General features: G+C 42.3%; 1 pseudogene; it reads right to left on the minus strand.

Moving 5' to 3' along the window:
• Positions 1 to 276: 276 nt before the first annotated feature.
• LOC116582363 overlaps positions 277 to 20,557 on the minus strand; it is a 46,548-nt pseudogene continuing 26,267 nt past the window's right edge.

Below are 20,557 nucleotides of genomic sequence, written 5' to 3' on the forward strand. Positions count from 1 at the left end.
TGCTCAGTAAACAGTAAGTTATTATTATTTCTAAGAATATTTCCTACATAGTCTGTGGAAACACTGATGTTTCTACCCTAAGAAATCCATTCCCTGGGTGCCTGGGTGGCTCAGTCAGTTAAGAGTCTGACTCTTGGTTTCAGTTCTGATCATGATTTTGGAGTCATGAGATTGAGCTCTGTGTTGGGCTCCACATTCGGCATGGAGCCTGCTTAGGATTCTCTCTCTCTGGTCCTCCCCCCTCAAATAAAAGAAAAAGAAATCCATTACTTTGGGCTAATGTTTGCCCTCTCCAGGTTTTCTTTTACCATCATCATCATCGTCATCATCATCAGGCTTCAAAGTCAACATGGTTGGTGAGCAATGGCCACGGAATAATGGTCTGGAAATGGCACAGGAGAATCATGAACCTGCTTTTTTCATTCCCCGTAAAATAGAAAAGATTAAAAAAAAACCAAATAAATAAAAGAGGGGCTCTACTTGGGGTTAGTGTGGGGCATGGGGAGGCTGAATAGAAGAAAAACATTGGCACCTTTTAGTTAGAGGAGGCAGTGGGAGGGTTCCAACCTTTCCCTTAATCTCTATCAATGTTTTCTGGGAAAATAAATGTAGGCCTTTATATCCGTGGAAGATGTACATGCCCAAAGCATGAAGTCCTGCCAAGGAGCCTGAGTAATCAATGGGGAAACCTTTGTGCCTTCTTTGAACTAGGGGCCTTCTAGCCCCAGAGGTGGTTAGTTAAGTTACATGGTGAAAGATATGAACTTGGGATGCAGACTGCCTGCATTTCAACCTTTCTGCCAGACACAGGATGGAGGACCTCGGACAAGACATGTAGTATCTGTGTCTCACATCCTCACTTTGAAACGAGAATGATAACAACAGTACCTATTTCATCCTGTGAGTATTAAATGACTTGATAACATCTCAAGTGCGTGGGGCACCTGGGGGCTCAGTGGGTTAAGCGTCTGACTCTTGATTTTGGCTCAGGTCGTGATCTCAGGGTCATGATCTCAGGCTCATGAGATCGAGCCCCATGACGGGTTCCATGGTCAGCACAGAGTCTGCTTGAGATTCTTTCTTTCCCTCTCCCTCTTTCCACTGTGCTCTATCTGTCTCTTTTTCAAAATAAAATAAAGAAGAGAAACAGAAGACATTTCATTCAACTGTTTTTAAAATCAAGAGTTCATAAGTCATGGAAATGAAAAGTACAGCATAGGCAATTAAAAATAATAAAATAAAATAAAATAAGGACCTGAAACCACAAATACTATTTACAAATGATTAAAGGGTTTTCTTCCATTTTATATTATGACCAGGTGAGGGGTGGGAGACCAGGAGAGAGGGAGATGGGAAACAGAGGATGACCAGAGAGGACAGACGCAGAGGACAGGAAGTGAAAGAAGACAAGGGGAAAGGGGCAGAGACACAAGTAGAGACAGAGGATAAAAACAGTCCAGAGGGAATGGGTGAGATAAACAAGGGGCTACAGGCCACACAGGTACTGGGGGAGTGACCCACCATTTCCTGCCGTTCTCTCAAATTCTGGACATCGGAAGACGTTGTCACCTCTCTTCGAAATAACATTGCTTTTTTTGGCTCTTGGAAGCAGCTTTTCTGCCTTTTTGCTAAACCTCTAAATTTATTTCTGAAATCAAACGAATTTTGTTCATGAAAGGATGAGGGTTTTATACCTGCCCATGGAGGGAGGAATGGCTGGGGCTTTAGTCATGTGCTTTGCAAGGCGAAAGGGTCCTCGCGTTGACCATCTCCATGTGGAAGTCCGTTGGCCACCGGGAAGCTCTCAGAATGACTCAACTCTGTTCTTTGAGGCCGCCTTCTACAAATCAGTGCAGAAAGCAGTGTGGCCCCTTGGTTCTCTGCTTCTGGGAGCAAAGGCAGAGGTGAGCTCCATAGGCCAAATGTTCCTCCCATCTGCCTGTGGACCTCAAACCAGAACATTTCAAAACAATGGGCTGCCCAGGAATATGAGGGAGTTAGAGGTTTAGTGCTTGGTGCCCTGTACCTGTTCAAGGTTTAACTCTGTGGTGGTGTAGGGGTAGGGTAGGGTGAGGCTAGATTAGATGGGCTGGGTTTGAGGGGTTGCTAGTCCCCCTCTGGGCTTGTTCCAGTAGTACAGAGGTAGCCAGAACTTGGCATCTTCATAAACTTCTTTCCAAGTCTCTGAGAGTAGGGCTGATGGGGCTGATAGACATTATATGGAATAGGCCAGCTGGGAGGTCTGCTGCCCATACTGGCTATTTCACAACTAATCCCCTCCCCTGTTGTGATGTAAAGGCAGCCTGAGACAACAGGTGTATGAATGAGCATGTGCTGTGTTCCCCTAATGCTTTGTCACTTGTCACAAAATAGTACTCTTTTGATTTTTCAACCATTTTAGAAAAGTAATGGGGTGCCTGAGTGCTTCAGTCAATTGAGGGTCTGACTCTTGATTTCAGCTCAGGTCAGGATCTCAGGGTCATGAGATTGAGTCCCGCAGTGGGCTCCAGCTCAGTGGGGAGTCTGCTTGGGAGTCTCTCTCTCCCTCTGCCCTTCTTCCTGCTCTCTCTCTAAAATAAATAAGTCTTTAAAAAAAAAAAGAATGAAAGGTAAAGATCATTATTAGCTTGCAAAACAGGTGTACAGACACAGGTGGCAGGCCAGACTTGAACTGTGCACCACAGTTGGCTGACCACTGGTCTACAGGACTGAGTATCTGGGCTTAGAAAGGACTAAGGCACAGTGGAGACCCCGGATCCCACTCTTGCATGAGGAAAGTTCTCCTCTGGAGCCATTTCTCTGTATATGGAGGAAACCCAGCACTTCATTGGATAACCTGAATTCCCTGTTGCCTGACTTTGTCAGATAACCAAAGGGTTAACAAATTACTGTCAAAGAAATATCAATCTCGCCTTCTAATTCCAATTCCCGAATCTATTTTTGAAGGTTAATGAATTTGGAGAATGAATAAGGTAAGTTTCATCAGCAGATAAATTAGGGACTCTTACACTAAGAAACAACTCATTGAATAGAACTGATGAAATCTGAACCAATTTAGAGAACTAACCAATGGGAAGATGCCCCGAGCCTGTAGCAGCTAACACATTTAAAGATGTACATAACTTCCCAGTAAGAAGGGACCTCCAGGGACCCTGAGTTAAGTGCCATGAACCAAGTCCAACCCTTCTATCTAATATAGGGCCACTAAAGCCCATTCAAGGGAAATGACTTACATAAGGTCATACACTTTGCCTTGGGAGTGGGGAGCAGACACTTGGATTAAGCTCCCATAGAAAAAGGTCAAAGGTTACTGGCAAAGGTGAAGAAGAGTATGCCCCAGATGAGCAAGGAATTCTCCCCAAGCACCAGAATTTCGAGGAGGGATTGGGAGTAGGGTTGGGATCAGCTAGAGGATAAAGTGGACCAGTAAAAATCCTAAGAGATACAAGCAATCGTTTTGGAAGCCTGTTAGGAGCAGTGACTGTGAGCCTTGGAATATTTTGTTTTCTTCTTTTTTGTTTGCATAGTATTGAGTGTGCGTTACACACCCTGTCCTAAGTCCACACAATTACTTTACCCTACAAAAGAGGGAAGCATTATCCCATTTTACAGATGAGACAACTGACTGAGTGGTACAAAAGACTTACTAACAGTTGTTAATGCTAGTGGGGAAGGAACCCTTTGCCACAGGAAGCCACAGGAAGGGCAAGGTCCATTTAAGGTGTGACAAGCAAGAACACACATGCCTGGGAAGTAGAAAGCTCACCTTCCTGGTGCCTGTAAATGAGCTCTTAGGGCTTTGCTTAGGGATGCAACTTTGGGAAGGTTTGGATCACGGGGCTAGTTTCACTCACATTGATTGGGACCCATTACCCACACCCCACTGTCCTCTACAACTCTATCTTGCCCCCTCCCTTCCTGCCTCTATGACCTACAGCAGCAAAGGTTCGAGTGCTGGAGCATAATAACCTTGGAAAGCATGCGTATTCAAAGTCTATTCAATTATCAGTATGTGCATTGTTCATGGTTTGGGTCATCTGTGGAGACACACGAGTCTCACCTCTCTTTGCTTCATGAAGTCAGTGTCCTGTCATGACAAAGAGCACAGATCTGGAACCCATGTCCTGGAGCCACACTCTCTGGGCTCGAATTCCATTTCCATCACTCAGTGGTTACCTGAACTTGAGCAGGTCGCTTAATCTCCCTCTGTGTTCTGTGCCATTATCTGTAAAAGGGGGATACTCGTGTACCTCTCAGGACTGTGAGGATAAAATGAGTTGTTTCAGAGAAAGCTTGCAGTGTGGGCTGTGGGAGTGAACTGCTATTGTTAGTAACATTAAGGTCACATCCTGAGTTAGACTGAACCAGGAAAGCAGCCAAGAGCAGTACAAAGGCTGCTTGTAAGAGAGGGTGTAGAGGAGTAGGGAGGTGGGGGAGAGAACAAGGGGAGGGAGGAAAATAGAAAGGTTGAGGAGGAGGGGGAGAGAGGAAAGCAAGGCAGGTAGAGGGATGGACAGGGCTAGAGGGAGAGCAGGAGTGAGGCATAGAACCCCACAGCAAACTCAACACTGAAAGAACATTTTAACAACCCACCATGGCAAACACAAGTAATTGCTTGATATCAGCAGGCAAATGCTGATGGCGGCCATATTGCTTAAGTACTATGTCCCAGGCACTGTGCTAGTGCCTCATTTGTGCTTGCTCAACTGTAGAAGAGCTTCACCACAACCCTTTGCAGAAATGAGGAGTTACGCTTAGGGAGATCCAATAATGTGTCGAAGGCCACTCATCCAGTAAGAGGCACAGAGAGGCTTGGATTCAAATTCGCATCTGCCTACCTCCAAGGCTCATGCTCCAGATACACCCTGGACCTGTGCCAATTCTATGTACTTGAAACCTGTCGGCACCAGATTATATAGAGAGACGCACTGACTATTCATTTTAGAAGAGCAGTCTAATAAAAACCATTAGTGGTCATAAAATGACTAAGTATACCATTACTTGTTAGGGGATTCCTTGAGATGACAATCAAACTAGACTGACTTAAGATGCTAGCTGTCCCAGAATGCAAATCGGTTCACATTCTTGGTGTCTTCTCGAAGAGCTCACTCCCCAGGGAAACCTACTGAATGCTGGGAAGATTTAAAGATGATTCACTTCTCCATTTTCAAGATGAGGAAAAAAGCCCCCAGAGGGGAAGTGGTCGTCTTTCCTCCACAGAGTCAGTCAGTTGGGTTGAGAGGAATTCCCTTTCCTGATTTGTCCAAATAAAAGACAAATGTTGAGAGGGAAGGAAATGTGCTTTCTCCCGACCCCGCTGCAGGTGTGCTCTCTAGCTGATGAGCCTGAACTCAGTCCACAGCAAAGGGATTTGCCCCTGTGTTTTTAATGAAGAAATTGTAGAAGAGAAAAAAATGCACATGCACTTAAAATTCAAGTAGTAGATTTAAGGAAAAGTGGGAATTCTCTGGAGGCTCTTCTCAGGCCTTTTGAAATGTTCATCCTCTTGTTTTTCCCCTCCCTTTCTCCCCTCTCCTCATTTCTCACTCACGAGGGGCCCCAGGTTTTCTCTCGGCTGCAAAGGCCTGGGTGGAGACTACCTTCCTGGAGCCGCTGTGTGTTTGGAAGAGTCCAGAAGGACCCGCTCTTAAAGCTAGGCTCCTCCCAGATGCAAGCCAGGCCAATAATTCACAGGGCTCGGGCTTCCCCTGGCTCCAGCCAGCCCTGGGGACCCGAATCTGAAGCTATTGCTTACATCCAAGAAAGGCTTTTGCCCCAACAAGCTTTAACAATGTATTTTAAAGATGTCCCTCAAGTCGCCTCCTTTGTTTGGCTGGAAAGTCATATGTGAGCTTTTCCAATTTAAACACCCATTGGAATCAAGTACTTCCTCACTTTTCTGTTCTGTTCTGGCTGCGGGGGCATCTCTCACACACACTTTAATCACATTGCTGGGAACTACAATTATTTTGCATCTCCCCAAGGCTCCTGAGAGACAGCTGTAAATAATGGCTTACTCTCTTCACCAAACAAGAAAGCAATTGATGCACACAATCGCCTGAAGACGGGGCCTGGGAACCCCTGTTTGCTTCCACAGGGAGGCACGAAGGGGCCGGCGGAGGGAGAGGAAGGCTCCCCAACGGAGGCTGGAATGATCATTTTCAAGCCATATGTTTTTCCAGGCTGACTCCTAATATTAATTTGTCTTTAAATACATTTAACTTTTGCTCTAAGATTCTCTTCTCACGATTCCTCGATTCCTCTCCCTCTCTGCCCCTCTCTTTCCTTCTGTCTTTTTTTCTTATCAATAGGAGAGTGATTCCCGCTGCCCCGGAGCCTCTGAGGGACCGTTGTCATCTACGAAACCCAACAAATGGAAAATGATCCTGGGAGGCCCGCTGGCTGGCAGTTTACAAAACAGATTAAAAAGAATGATCTTGGGTGCCTTTTCTAAACACATTAATGTTAAACTTGACATTTGTTTAGGAGCCTCCTGGAGTCCATTAAAAGCCATCTTCCCCGCTCACCTCTCTCTGGTTCTGGGCCTGGGAAAGGGGATTAGGAGCTTCTCCCTTCTGTTTGGATACTCTTCATTCTCCGTAAGGGCGCTGAGACGGTCGGGCTCTGATTGGTGGAGATTAACCACAAACAGGTGAGGCTTGGAGGGCTGCCCTGCTTGTCTGAATTCTGATCGAAGGCAGGGCCCACAGTTTGGACTTCATTCAAATACAGCCTCCGCCTGAAGGATCCTTATGTACACTGAAGGGAGCCGACGGAAAGAAAGGCTGGATGCTGTTGTCTGAATGCCGGAGAGGTGCATTCTGGGAGGTGGTAGAGAGCCGTGGGCTGGAAAGTGGCTCAGAATTCCCTCTTCCCGGCACAACAATTCTTGAACGTTCCTTGAGCTTCTCCAGACCGGGCCCTGCCCTTCCAGGGACACCGAGCCCCACCCTCACCTGTCCTGAAATTCCTGAGTCAGGCCTCCTGGTAAGGTAGTTTCTTCCGATTCCACTGTCTTCTGGGGGCGGGGGAGGGGGAGTAGCAAATTCCCCTGGGAAAGATGCCACTTGAAAATGTCAGCCCTATTTTTTTTTAAAGTAGGCTCCACATGCAACGTGGGACTTGAACTCAAGACCCTGAGATCAAGAGTCGCAGGCTCTACTGGCTGAGCCAGCCAGTCACCCTGTCACCCCGCAATTTTGAACGAGGCCTCAGGTTCTTTTTCTTAAGGTACTAGAGACACCTCAGAAGCATTCAGCTCATCATGAGAAAAGGAGAAGGGACAGAAGAGAAAGGAAAGGCCTCGGGGATGGGAACTGAAGGCTGAGGTAAGCACAGCAAAGCTCAACTCCCCGCGCTTCATGATTTGGCCTCGGGGCCTCCCCTGGAGATCTAATGGCACAAGGAGGCCTGAGCCTTGGGAACTGGGAGGGAACCCACACAGGCCAGCTGCCTTGGTTTCTCAGGAGCTGGGACCAAAGAGCGTCCCTGCCCCTCACAGTTTCCCCATTTCCTTTCTCCCGTCCACCAGCTGTGAGTCAGGTAACATTTTTTTCTTCTACACGAAATCATACACATAAGTCAGTGGTTTCCTTCTGAACTCCGCCCTTCCCTTTTGGAATCTGAACATTCTCGTCTTCCATTTCCTGGCACATTCCCCTCCCCATCCGCCAGCTCCTTTGATGGGAGCTCTTCTTCCCAAGGGGGCTCCCTCTGTGGAGAAACAAGAGAGGGGCTGGAAAGGCAGGCCTGGCCCATGAAGGAGCCGCTCCACAGCCAGCTCCGCCGCCCCACACATTCCCAGACACAAGGCCCACTGAGAGTCTTGAACCCACGTGACCGCAAAGGCTAATTCCTACAAAGGTCTCCCGGGCTCCTGGGTGAAGACCCACGTCTCCAGGAACTCAGGCTTTTGTGGAGCAGATGATGTGTGAAAGGGCTTTCTAATAAGGCCAAGGGAACCCGGTCCAAAATGGCTAGGGGAAATGTGAATCAGGCAGCTAAAATCTTTCTCTGCCTTCCCTACCCACCCTGCCTCCTGAAGCAACCAAAACTTGCTTCTGAAAGGAAAAAAAAGGAAATAGGTCTGAGAAACGCATTCATATGGAGGAGCTGGGAGCTTAATGGGTGGTGGTGTTGGGGCGATTTGTATTGTTTCTTTTTTTTTCTTACTTTATTTTTTAATTTTAATTCCAGTCTCATGAACATGCTGTGTTATATTCGTCTCCAGTGTACAATAAAGTGATTCAACAATTCCTTATATCAACCGGGACTCATCACAACAAGCACCCTCCTCAAAGATGGCAAGGCTGAACACAAGGATGCTCAGAAGTTTCCAGCATCAGTGGGGAGGGAGTAGTGTGAAGGGAGGGTAGACTTTGCCACTGCCCCTCAAAGCATACCGTGTAAGAGAAGACCTTCCTCAACGATCAGGCGTGGCTCTAGCCTCTCATGCATCTACTTTTGAGCCCCCGTGGTCATGCTTGAACCACAGAGACGGGCAGAAATTTCCCTCCGAGATGCCCTTCTTGAACCTCTTCCCTTGGGAACACACAATTATGGATCTCACTGCAAAACCACAACACTGGATACTCATTCTCTGTCCCCAGAAAACGTTCTTCCTAACCCACAATTGGATTGCTGACTGAAAGCTATATTTTCTCTGAGAAGTGAAAGATGTTATGCCAGAGTTACTCTCTCAAAGTTTCTGAGAACAACCGAGCATTGTTTGGTGCCACTAGCATTCAGGCTTAGGACAATTACATAACGAATCAGCGGCATTATAAGGTTGTGTCTCCTATAACTTATCTTGCATCATTGTTTCCAAATCTCTTAATCATCCAAAGAGCTATTATATCTATGGATTACCACGTTAATTGAAGGGGGGGGAAATCCCAGATTTCAATCAAACTTCAATGGTGCTAAACCGTCTATGACACCTTGATTTTTTTTTTTTTTGAGTTATGTAAAGGGTCACTGGTTTCTGGGCTTTGTTTTAATAGTGGTGGTAATGAAAGATGAAGAGGAAAGTTACTGCCTCATCTTCTCCTAGCAATCTTAATGCCCTGGAAAGAGCTCTGGATTCAAGTCAGAAATCTTTGTTCAAATCCTGCTACCTACAATATAACTATTTCCACTTTGAGTTGGGGGACATTATGCAGTTACCCAAGGAAAATTAAAAAAAAAATATATATATATATATACACACACACAGACACACAGACACACACATATATATCTATATATAGATATATATATTTAGAGAGTGCCTTTAAATATTGGCTCAGTCACTTGGGTGTCTAAGTCTGATTTTTGGCTCAGGTCATGATCTCAGCATCATGAGATGGAGCCCCGCGATGGGCACTCCGCTTGGAGTTTGCTGGGAATTCTCTCCCTCTTCCTTTTCTCCTCCTCCCACTCATGCACATGGGTGCTCTTTCTCAAATAAATAAAACCTTTTAAAAAAATATCTAAAGGATGCCTGGAAATCTTGTCCCTCATGTTCTAGAGAAGAAAAAAATCACAATGGAAAATCTATGTAAAACTATGTGAAGGGAAGCTATTATCACAAGGATCCACCTAAATTGAAGTTTCTCTTGAAAAGGAATATAGTTTAGATTCTAGAAAAACTAAAGCAAATTGTCTTTTGGATTTTGGATTTTGATTTCATTGAATTCTCATAGCTATCCTGTAATATGTGCTTCCTATTTAATAGATAAGAAAATTGAGGGGTGCCTGGGTGGCTCAGTGGGTTAAACCTCTGCCTTCAGCTCAGGTCATGATCTCAGGGTCCTGGGATTGAGCCCCGCATCGGGTTCTCTGCTCAGCAGGGAGCCTGCTTCCTCCTCTCTCTCTGCCTGCCTCTATGCCTAGTTGTGATTTCTCTCTGTCAAATAAATAAAATATTAAAAAAAAAGAAATCTTTTAAAAAAATAGATAAGAAAATTGAAGTGGAGAGGAAGTAGAAGACTTGGCCAAGGTCACACACCTAGTGCATCCTGCTGGCAGAGTATCCATTATAGGAACAACATATGTGGGTTGAATTCTCTTCTATAAAGGAGAGTGACAAGGTCATCTGGCTGGCTCAGTTAGTAGAGCATGTGACTCTTGATCTTGGGATCGTGAGTTCAAGCCCCATGTTGGGTGTAGAGCTTACTTTAAAAAAAAAAAAAGTAGGGGGGACAGGGACCTTGGGTGGCACAATCAGTTAAGCATCTGACTCTTGGTTTTGGCTCGGGTCATGATCTCAGGGTCGTGAGATCAAGCCCAGCATCATCTCTGTGCTCAGCATTGAGTCTGCTTAAGATTCTCGCTCCCTCTCTCTCTGCCTCTCTGCTCAGGCTCTCTCTCTCTTTCTCTAAAATAAATAAATAAACCTTTTTTTTTTTTAAAGGGGGAAATGTATTTTATTTTCTTATTTTAAGTAGGCTCCACACCCAACGTTGGGCTTGAACTCAGGATCCTGAGATCAAGGGTCTCATACTCTACTGACTGAACCAATCAGGTACCCCAAGAAATGTATTTTAAATAGAAATACATGAACTGATTCAAAGATAAGAGCTGGCTTAAGGTCTGTTATAGTTGATACCAATGCCAGTAAAACAGTAATTTCTAATCATATAAGACAATATAGATACCACAGCAAAAGAATAGGAGATTGAACAAGGAAGCCATAATAAAAAGTTAATAAAACCTGAGGCACCTGGCTGTCTCAGTCGATACAACATATGACGCCTGACCTCAGGGCTGTGAGTTTAAGCCCCATGTTGGGTGTCAAGATTACTTTAAAAATAAAATGAAGATGAAGAGAAAGTCAACAAAACCTAATAGTCTCTATCTTTAGGTCCCAAAGTACAAAGCAACAACATATATTGAAAAACAAAACTGACAGAAATATCAGAAGAGTCCAATTAAATTTAATTAGCAATCTTAATACTTGAGATAGAATGGTCCACAGTATATTAGGGCGATGGTGGCTTATGTAATAAAAATAAACCCCAACATTTCAGTGACCTAACACATTAGAATATTCTCACTGACTTAAAGAGTAGAACATGCATGTTCCTGGTTCACGGGCAGCTTTCTTTCATGATAATTAAGAAACCGAATTGCTTCCAATCTGTGTTCCTACCATTGCCAAAGAATCCCAGAGTCCTCTGGCCATCAGAAGAGGAAAAGAAGAGTGGAAAGACACCACCAGCTCTCAGAGGCCCCAGCCTAGAAGTGACACATTGCATATTAGCTCACATTCCATGGCAGAGAACACGACCACGCCTGGATGCAAAGGGTGCTGGGAAATGAAGTCCCTGGATTTACAGCAACCTTCCAGGAATAATTCCACACTGTGCAAGAGGGAACAGGATTGTTTTTCATGGACCAGCTAGCCACCTCTGTTCCAGGCAGGTGAAGGACAAACAAAGCCAAACACAGATGTGGAGGTGGCATTTGTCCATGAGTTCACCGCAATGCTGAAGGGCAGATGCAACTAGGAGACACATTGCCTGAGGCGGACTCAAAGGAGCAGTTGAAGTCGTCAGAGGGAAGAAAGAAGCAGTCATCCATTTATTCCCAAGACTCGGTCAAGGCACAACAGAAAGGATTGAACAAAGTCCGTGGCTAGGAGAGTAAAAACAAAAAAGCAGCTTCCTTAACCCCCACCCGAAAAACCAACCAAACAAAAAGAGGACAAGGTTTGAAGTTTGAGTCCGATTAGTTCTTTGTTCAGGTCTCTTAAAAAAAAAAAAAAAAGAGGGTATGTTTCAGTGATCTCCCTTTAAGTGGTGGCACCTGGGGAGGGAAGCAGAGGCTGGGATAACTTTTTGAAGGTGCCTCACAGGGCTGGACAGCATTATCACATGGAGATCACCTCATGATCAAGCAGTAGAAAACACTTTATTTTTAGTAACTACAGAAACGTCGCAAAAATCAGTCATACACAGAAAATGCAAACGTTCATTTGGTAAATATAAAAAAAATCTACATAGCACATTCTCAGGCTATAATGAAATAACATTAAAAATATATTGCAAGAGTGGAACTAAATAATAAACAGCAATGTCGAATTTTTAAGACTCTCTTAGGTTACTTCCAAGTCAAGGAGGAAATGGAATACAAAATGACAGAATGTTTTTAAATGAAAATATAAAGAGTTTTATAATACATGGAATGCTGCCAATTTAGTACTTAAAGGAGAACTTGTCATTGTAAATGCCTGTATTAATAAGTAAGATAGAGAGGGTGAGAGAAACATGATGAACTAAAGCCCTTTAAAAGGAAATAGGGGCGCCTGGGTGGCTCAGTGGGTTAAGCAGGGGTCTCTTGATTTTAGCTCAGGTCATAACCTCAATGTCGTGAGATCCAGCCCCACATCAGGCTCCGTGCTCAGCACTGAGTCTGCTTGACATTCTCTCTCTCCCTCTCCCTCTGTACCTCCCCAACCCCTCTAAAATAAATAAAATTTTTTAAAAAATAAAAGAAAAGAAAATGAAGCAACCAGCCAAAATATAGAAATAGAGGAGCCAAATAAAAATAAGAAAAATGGGGGACGCCTGGGTGGCTCAGTTGGTTAAGCAGCTGCCTTCGGCTCAGGTCATGATCCCAGCATCATGGGATCGAGTCCCGCATCGGGCTCCTTGCTCAGCAGGGAGCCTGCTTCTCCCTCTGCCTCTGTCTGCCTGTGCTCGCTCTCTCTCCCTGATAAATAAATAAAATCTTAAAAAAAAAAAAGCAAAATGGAACAGATATGAAGAAATATTTGGTAAACAAATTAGTAGCTGTTTCTTTGAAAAATTAACAGAATTTTTGGTCAAATGCTTTATAAGACAGAAGAAAAAAAAACCATAATAAGTCAGAGACGAGAAAAGCAATTTAACAACACATAGGAGAGAAATTTAAAACACTTGGGACTGCATGGCCCTCTTTTCTGTTTCTATAGCACCCCATGTATATCTCTATTAAAACACGTTTGTACTATACTTTAATTATTCATTTATTTGTCTGTCTCCTTGTATTAGCCAGACTCCCAGCAGGAAACAGATGGCACACTCCAAAAGGTTTTACTGGAGACTAATAAAGGCACTGTTTGTAATAATGCCCCCAGGGTTAAAGGAACTAACAAGGGAGGCTGAAGCGCTCTGGGGCTAACAACAACAATACCACCTTAGCCCTAAGGGGCAAGGATTAGAAATGATGTTGGAGGGGGGGCGCCTGGGTGGCTCAGTGAGTTAAAGCCTCTGCCTTAGGCTCAAGTCATGATCCCAGGGTCCTGGGATCCAACCCCACATTGGTCTCTCTGCTCAGTGGGGAGCCTGCTTCCCCCTTCTCTCTCTCTGCCTGCCTCTCTGCCTACTTGTGATCTCTCTGTGTCAAATAAATAAATAAAATCTTTTTTTAAAAAAAAGAAATGATGTTAGGGGATGTTAAAATCAATAAAGGGAAACCTCACTAAAATGGAGTTGGAGTTGGGAGGTGGCCAGGGGCAGCTCTCACTCCCTACCTACTGCTCCTGGTCAATTGCAGACCCAGGATGAAGAGAAGGACCTTTCAGGTGGATGCTGCTTTACCATCCCATTAGGAGGGAGGAAGACTTCCTCTTCCCCCTGGCAACAGCTCAGCCAATGAGAAGCCACTATACTTAGGACTCCCAGTTTACTCCAATGGACTTCCTGTTTACAAGAGCCCTGCCCACTGGTCCCCTTTATTAAAGAGCCTTCCCCTCTTTCTTTCCCTAGACTTACCTATGATATTGCCCTAACTTGCTTATCCCAGATTGTAATTCTCTGCTGTTCCCAAATAAACCCATTTTGCTGGTAAAATAATTGGCGCTTTTATTTTTTAAGGTTAACGGGGACCATGGCAAGAACTGGAGCTGTAACAGAGGGGCTGCCTAACAGGAGCTGTGGCGTTAGACAAAGAATGAAGCCACCATCAAAACACCGCCTAGAAGGCAGGAAGCCAGGAGAATAAATACATCAACCTCCCATACCTCCAGAAGACGGAATCTTACCTGAAGCCAGAGGGCAGGAGAGCCTTGATGATTGAGTCTATAGAGGTCAAACTCCCAGGACACAGAGAAGTGCAGAGAATGGATTGGAGTGGGAGTGAGGGGACCACAAACAAGAGACTAACTAGCACACTTTACAAACTGTGGTCCAGTTGTATCTTCCTCATTTTTGTGCCACCAGAACCTAGGGCAATGATTCCAAAGTATTTGTTGAATGAGTTGAAGATTGACTTGGGTGAGTTATTATCATTAATAGCTATGTGCTAATAAAAGTGATAACAGTAGCTAGGAAAGAGGACCTACACAATATATACAATACCAATTATGACACAGGAAAGTTAATATGAATTGACTATTCATAAAGGAAATGACAGAAAAAGGAATATTCAAATAGTGTAGTCACTATACCTCAAGAAAGCTGAAATTTAAGAATAAACAAAAAGAAAAGAAAAGAATGTAAAATCAGGCATCTGGCTCTGATCGATTCACTGGAGAATTTTTCCAAGAAACAATTCTTCTATTAAACAATCTGTGGGACGCCTGGGTGGCTCAGTTGGTTAAGCAGCTGCCTTCGGCTCAGGTCATGATCCCAGCATCCTGGGATCGAGTCCCACATCGGGCTCCTTGCTCAGCGGGGAGCCTGCTTCTCCCTCTGCCTCTGCCTCTGCCTGCCTCTCTGTCTGCCTGTGCTCACTTTCTCCCTCTCTCTCTGATAAATAAATAAAATCTTTAAAAAAAAAAAAAAAAAAAAAAACAAACAAACAATCTGTAAGTTAAATAATAAAAATGTAGAAAAAGGTATACCACCAAACTTGTTTTATGAGGCAAATATGATTTTTATTTAAATACTCAAAAACAACAATATCAGGAAAGTAAAATACAGGTTAGTTTTATGACTATGGACACTAACATTCTAAACAACATCATAACAAAAAGAAACTGTGAGTGAGCTGGGTACAAAAATGTTATAACCGTAGAAACATTTTGAAAACATATCAGTTTAATGGATAAAGTATAAAATTATACCCATTTATACCTCAAAAAATATGTATCGACTGCCTCATGTGTGTCAGGCCCTGTTCTAGGCACTGGGGAGGCAACAGTGAAGGAGACAAACGAAAAGCCCACCTCTCTTGGAGCTTCTGTTCTCATGGGGGAGGGAAGCCAGTGAGGCAAAAGCTAACTAGAAGAGTTTCATATGGTGACAAGTGCTCTGACGAAAATAAGACAGAGTGACATAAGAGTGTGGCCAGAGGTGAGTGGGCACAATAGATAAAGTCATGAAGGAGGGAAGGCCTCTCTGGGGCTGTTTGTGCTGAGGCCTGATATTCAGAAGATGGTGAGGAGACTTTTCCCAAAAGTCAAAACTTCCATTGGTTACACAAAATAAAAAGGCATGGAAGTTTTTCTTTCTTTATTTTTTTATCCCGAGGTAAATTATTTATTCTACAAATGATGTTTAGTGTGAAAAGAGACTTGAGGACTGTCTTGTATAATTTTTTTTATTGAAATGTAGTTGACATACGAAAGATTATCTTTCTTAACAGGATCATTACACGCACATAAAATCAAGAGCCAGATGCACTGGAGACGTTCTATTAAAAACATAAATATGACAAGGATGTCTCTCTCATCAGTCTTAATTAACTTGGTAATAAAATAAGATTGAAAATGAGTTATAAGTATGTGGAAGGAAGAAATAAAAATATCACTCCTCTCAAATGACAGGATTATATAATGAAGTCCCAGGCATCAACACAAAATTCATTAAAAATTAAATAAATATATTCAGCAAAGTAGTATAATAGAAGATAAATGACAAAAGCCAGTTGCATTCCTAATAAGAGTGACACCAAGCTAGACAATATAATGCAAAATGAGACTCAAGATGATGACAACATATTAAATACTTAGTCATTCGCTTAATTTGAGAGAAAAAAAATACACTAAAAGAAAATGGCACAATACCGATGGGAGAAGTAGAGAAAGGACATGAATAAATGATGATATTTACCAAGAAGAAATAATACTTGAGGGACCAAATATTGTAAAGTTAGCTATGTTTGTATATGAATTTAACATCATAAAAATGAAAGCAGTTTTATAGACTTTGGACAACTTGTTAGAAAAATTCTTCTGAAAGAGCACAATTATTGTAGACTCCTTTTAAGATTTTTAAACAAATCATTGACACATATACTTGGATTTTAAATGCTCAAGGAACTATTAATACTCTGGAATACAACTGATTATTTAGTAACTCAATATCTGGCAAACCAGAAACCATAATAGAAAAAGAAATCACCACTTAATTAATGGACTTCAGTATGGATAAAAGTAGCTGAGATCTATAGTTTAAGTCATAGAGTAAAATAAATCCGAGGTGAATGAAAGACTTAAGTATAATAAAAATATTAAGAAGAAAATGTACTCACATTTTTAGCCCAGCTGTGGAAGAGGGAAAACAGTTTATCAGATAAATGGAGGCTGTCATTTATCACATTTTAATAGACACCTTTGCAACGACATAAAATATAGTCAATTGTATTTCAATTTAAGTAAGTAAAACAAATATTTCCAAAGCTGCAAGATGGACACACAAATGTGAAAACATTATCGGTGAGATCATGCTATTAAAATACATTTGGGGGATGCCTGGGTGGCTCAGTCAGTTAAGCCACTGCCTTTGGCTCAGGTCATGATTCCAGGGGCTTGGGATCCAGTCCCACACCCAGCTCCTCGCTCAGCAAGGAGCCTGCTTCTCTCTCCGCCTCTGCCTGCTTGTGCGCTTGCTCTCTCTCTAATAAATAAAAAAAAAATAAAATAATAAAATACATTTGGAATTGAGAAAAAGACACAAAATTGACATCCAGATGCTACTAGAAAAGTGGCCAAAGGAGATGGGGAGCTTCTGCAGGAGAACTACAGACAAAAATCACCCCACAGATGAACAGTCACCCTGGCAATGACAGAGTAGAAATCAAAACAGATGTAAAGTGACACCTTGTCACTAGGGTAGTAAAGAGTAAAATGAGAAAACCTAATGTTGGTGAAGCTGTGGTGAGTTAGGTACAGTTACATATGGCTCATGGAACTAGAAATTAATTTGTATTTTCAGAAAAAGCAGTCTACTGATATTTTACATACTCTTGATCTCATAATCTTGGTTTGGAGAATATATAAATAACTTGGGTTATTCTCTGTATATTGGACAGTAACACATATAAAGATGATCCTAGCACTGTTATTTGTAATTTTGAAATGTCAAAAACAACTTGGAAGGTCCCCTCAAATAAGGAACTAGCTATGCAAAGTATAATACAGCACCACGATGCACGTAATTTCCGCTCTGCAAAATGACAAGTAGATGGGTGACTCTGAGAAAAATCACCAAGCTATACTCATGTTACTTGTGCACTTTTCTATGTAGCAAATCTGTTACACTTTGATTAAATTTTATTTTAAAATTGACAAACATATAAACTAGGTTAATATGACCCACTGGAATGTATGTGCAATGACATTAAGTGAAAAAAGCATGGCACACAATACTGCACACACCCTGATTATAAATACACAAATAAATATATGTGTAAGCACTGACAAGGACTGGAAATGAATTGGGGTGATAGGAAATTTATATTTGTTTCTCTTTTTCTAATAACAGCTTTATTGAGATATAATTCACATACTGTGAACCTTGCCATCCTGAATTCGGCAATTCTGTGGCTTTTAGTACATTCACAACGTTGTACAGCCACCACCACCATTGAATTTTAGAACTTCATCTCCCCAGAAAGAAACCTTTACCCATGAGACAGTGAGACCTTAATTCCTGATCTACTTTCTGCATTTGCAGATTTCCATTCTGAACATTTCATATAAATGGAATAATATATAATATATTACATTATCTCTTTTTTAAAGATTTTATTTTATCTATTTAATACAGAAAGAGTGGTGGGAGAGGGGGTGATGAAGAGGAAGAGCGAGAGGCAGAATCCTCACTGAACAGGGCACCTGATGCAGGGCTTCATGCCAGGACCCTAAGATCATGACCTGAGCTGAAGACAGACACCCAACTGACTGAGACACCCAAGGTTCCCTGATCTTTTTTTTTTTTTTTAAGGCAGGTCAATCAATGCAGTGGGAGTGGAGAAGGAACAAAGAAATCTGTAATTGGTTGTGATCAAATAATTGTAAACATTACTGCACTCGGATCAGCCTACCTGATCTTCTTTGACATGTTTCTTCACCTTAGCCTGTTTTCAAGGTTCTTCCAATCTGTAACATGTGTTAGTACTTCATTCCTTTTTATGGTTTAATAATATTCCATTGTGAGCATATACCACATTCTCCAGTTGATGAACAAGTAGGTTGTTTCCACTTTTTTTTTTTTTGGCAGTCTAATTTGTATATGTCCATACACTTTTCTCCACTTTATTGGTAGAGTTGACAAACATTACATGTATTTAAGATATACAACTTGATTTGACATAGTATACAATGTGGAATAGTCATTTTTATGAAACTAACACATCGATCATCTCACATAGTTATCACTTTTGTGTGTGTGGTGAGAACACTTAAAATGTATCCCCTCGGGGTGCCTGGGTGGCTCAGTGGGTTAAGCCTCTGCCTTCGGCTCAGGTCATGGTCTCAGTGTCCTGGGATCAAGCCCTGCTTGATCTGCTTTCTGCTCAGCAGGGAGCCTGCTTCCTCCTTTCTCTCTGCCGGCCTCTCTGCCTACTCGTGATCTCTCTCTCTCTCTGTCAAATAAATAAATAAAATCTTTAAAAAAAATGTACCCCCTTGGGGTGCCCAGATGGCTCAGTCAGTAGAGGATGTGACTCTTGACCTAGGGTTGTGAGTTGAAGTTGCACTTGGGTGTAGAGTTTACTTAAAAACAAAATCTTTAAAAAAAATACCCTCTTAACAAATTGCAAGTATACAGTACAATGTTGTTATCTATACTCCTATTATTGTACATTAGATCTCCAGAATGTATTCGTCTTGCAAAACTGAAACTTTGCCCCCATTGACCAACATCTCCCTGCCCCCCAACACTTACACGCCCCCTGCCGCCCCTGGCCTGGTAACCACCATTCTACTCTCTGTTTCTACAAACTTGACATTTTTAGATTTCACGTATAAGATCATACTGTATTTGGTTTTCTGCATCTGGTTTATTTCACTTAGCATAATATCTTCTAGTTTCATCCATATTGTCACAAATGGCAAGATTTTCCTTTTAAAAGACTAATAATATTCCACCATATATATTTTTTTCTTTATCCATTCATCTGTCAAAGGATATTTAGAATCGTTCCATACCTTGACTGTTGTGAATAGTGTTTCAGTGAACATGGGAGTGCAGGTTACTCTTCGAGATACTGATTTCATTTCCTTTGGCCATATACTCAGAAGTGGAATTGCTGGATCATAAGGTAGGTCTATTTTTAATTTTTTGAGGAAACTCCGTACTATTTTCCATAATGACCGTGCCAATTTCCATTCCCACCAACAGTACACAAGGGTTCCTTTTCCTCCACATCCCACCAACACCTGTTAACCTTTTGTCTTTCTGATCATAATAATTCTAACAGGTATGGGGTGATATCTCATTGTGGTTTTGATTTGTGTTTCCTTGATGATGAGTGATATTGAGCACCTTTTCACATATCTGTTAGCCATCTGGATGTCTCCTTTTGAGAAATATCTGTTCAGTATTTGGCCATTTTTTCATTGGGTTATTTGGTGTTTTGCTATTGAGTTACATGAATTCCTTACACGATGCAGATTGTTTCCACTTTTAGCTATTGCAACATGATAAGTAATGAACATTCACCCACTAGTTTTTGTGTTAACATTTTCACTTGTCTTGGGTACATACCTATGAATGGAATTGTTGGGTCATATGATCTCTGTTTAATTGTTTGAAGAACTGGGGCACCTGGGTGGCTCAGTGGGTTAAGCATCTGCCTTCAGTTCAGGTCATGATCCCAGGATCCTGGGATCGAGTCCCACATTGGGCTCCCTCTTCAGTGAAATGTCTGCTCCTCCCTCTCCCTCTACCCCTTTCCCTGGCTTGTGCTCTTGCTCTTGCTCATTCTCTCTCTCTCTCTCTCTCTCTCTCTCAAATAAACAATAAATAAATAAAATCTTTATAAAAACTGTTTGAGAAATTACTAGCCTATTTTTCAAAATAGCTGCACCAATTTACATTCCCACCAGCAATGTAGGGGAGTCCAATTTCTCCACATCTTTGCCAACATTAATTATTATTACTATTATTATTGTCATCCTGATTGGCATGAAGTGATGGTTAATGATGTGAGCATCTTTCCAGGTGCCTGTTGGAAATATGTATATCTTCTTTGAGAAAAGGTCTATTCAGATCCTTTGCTCACATATTAATTGGGTGGGTTGAGTTTTATTTATTTGTTTTTTTTTTAAGATCTGATTTATTTTTTTGAGAGAGGAAGTCGGGGAGGAGCAGAGGGAGAGGGACAAGCAGACTCTGCACTGAGCATGGAACCTGTCATGGGGTTCGAT

Source organism: Mustela erminea, chromosome X (genome assembly GCF_009829155.1).
Source record: "Mustela erminea isolate mMusErm1 chromosome X, mMusErm1.Pri, whole genome shotgun sequence".
NCBI classification, from domain to species: Eukaryota; Metazoa; Chordata; class Mammalia; order Carnivora; family Mustelidae; genus Mustela; species Mustela erminea.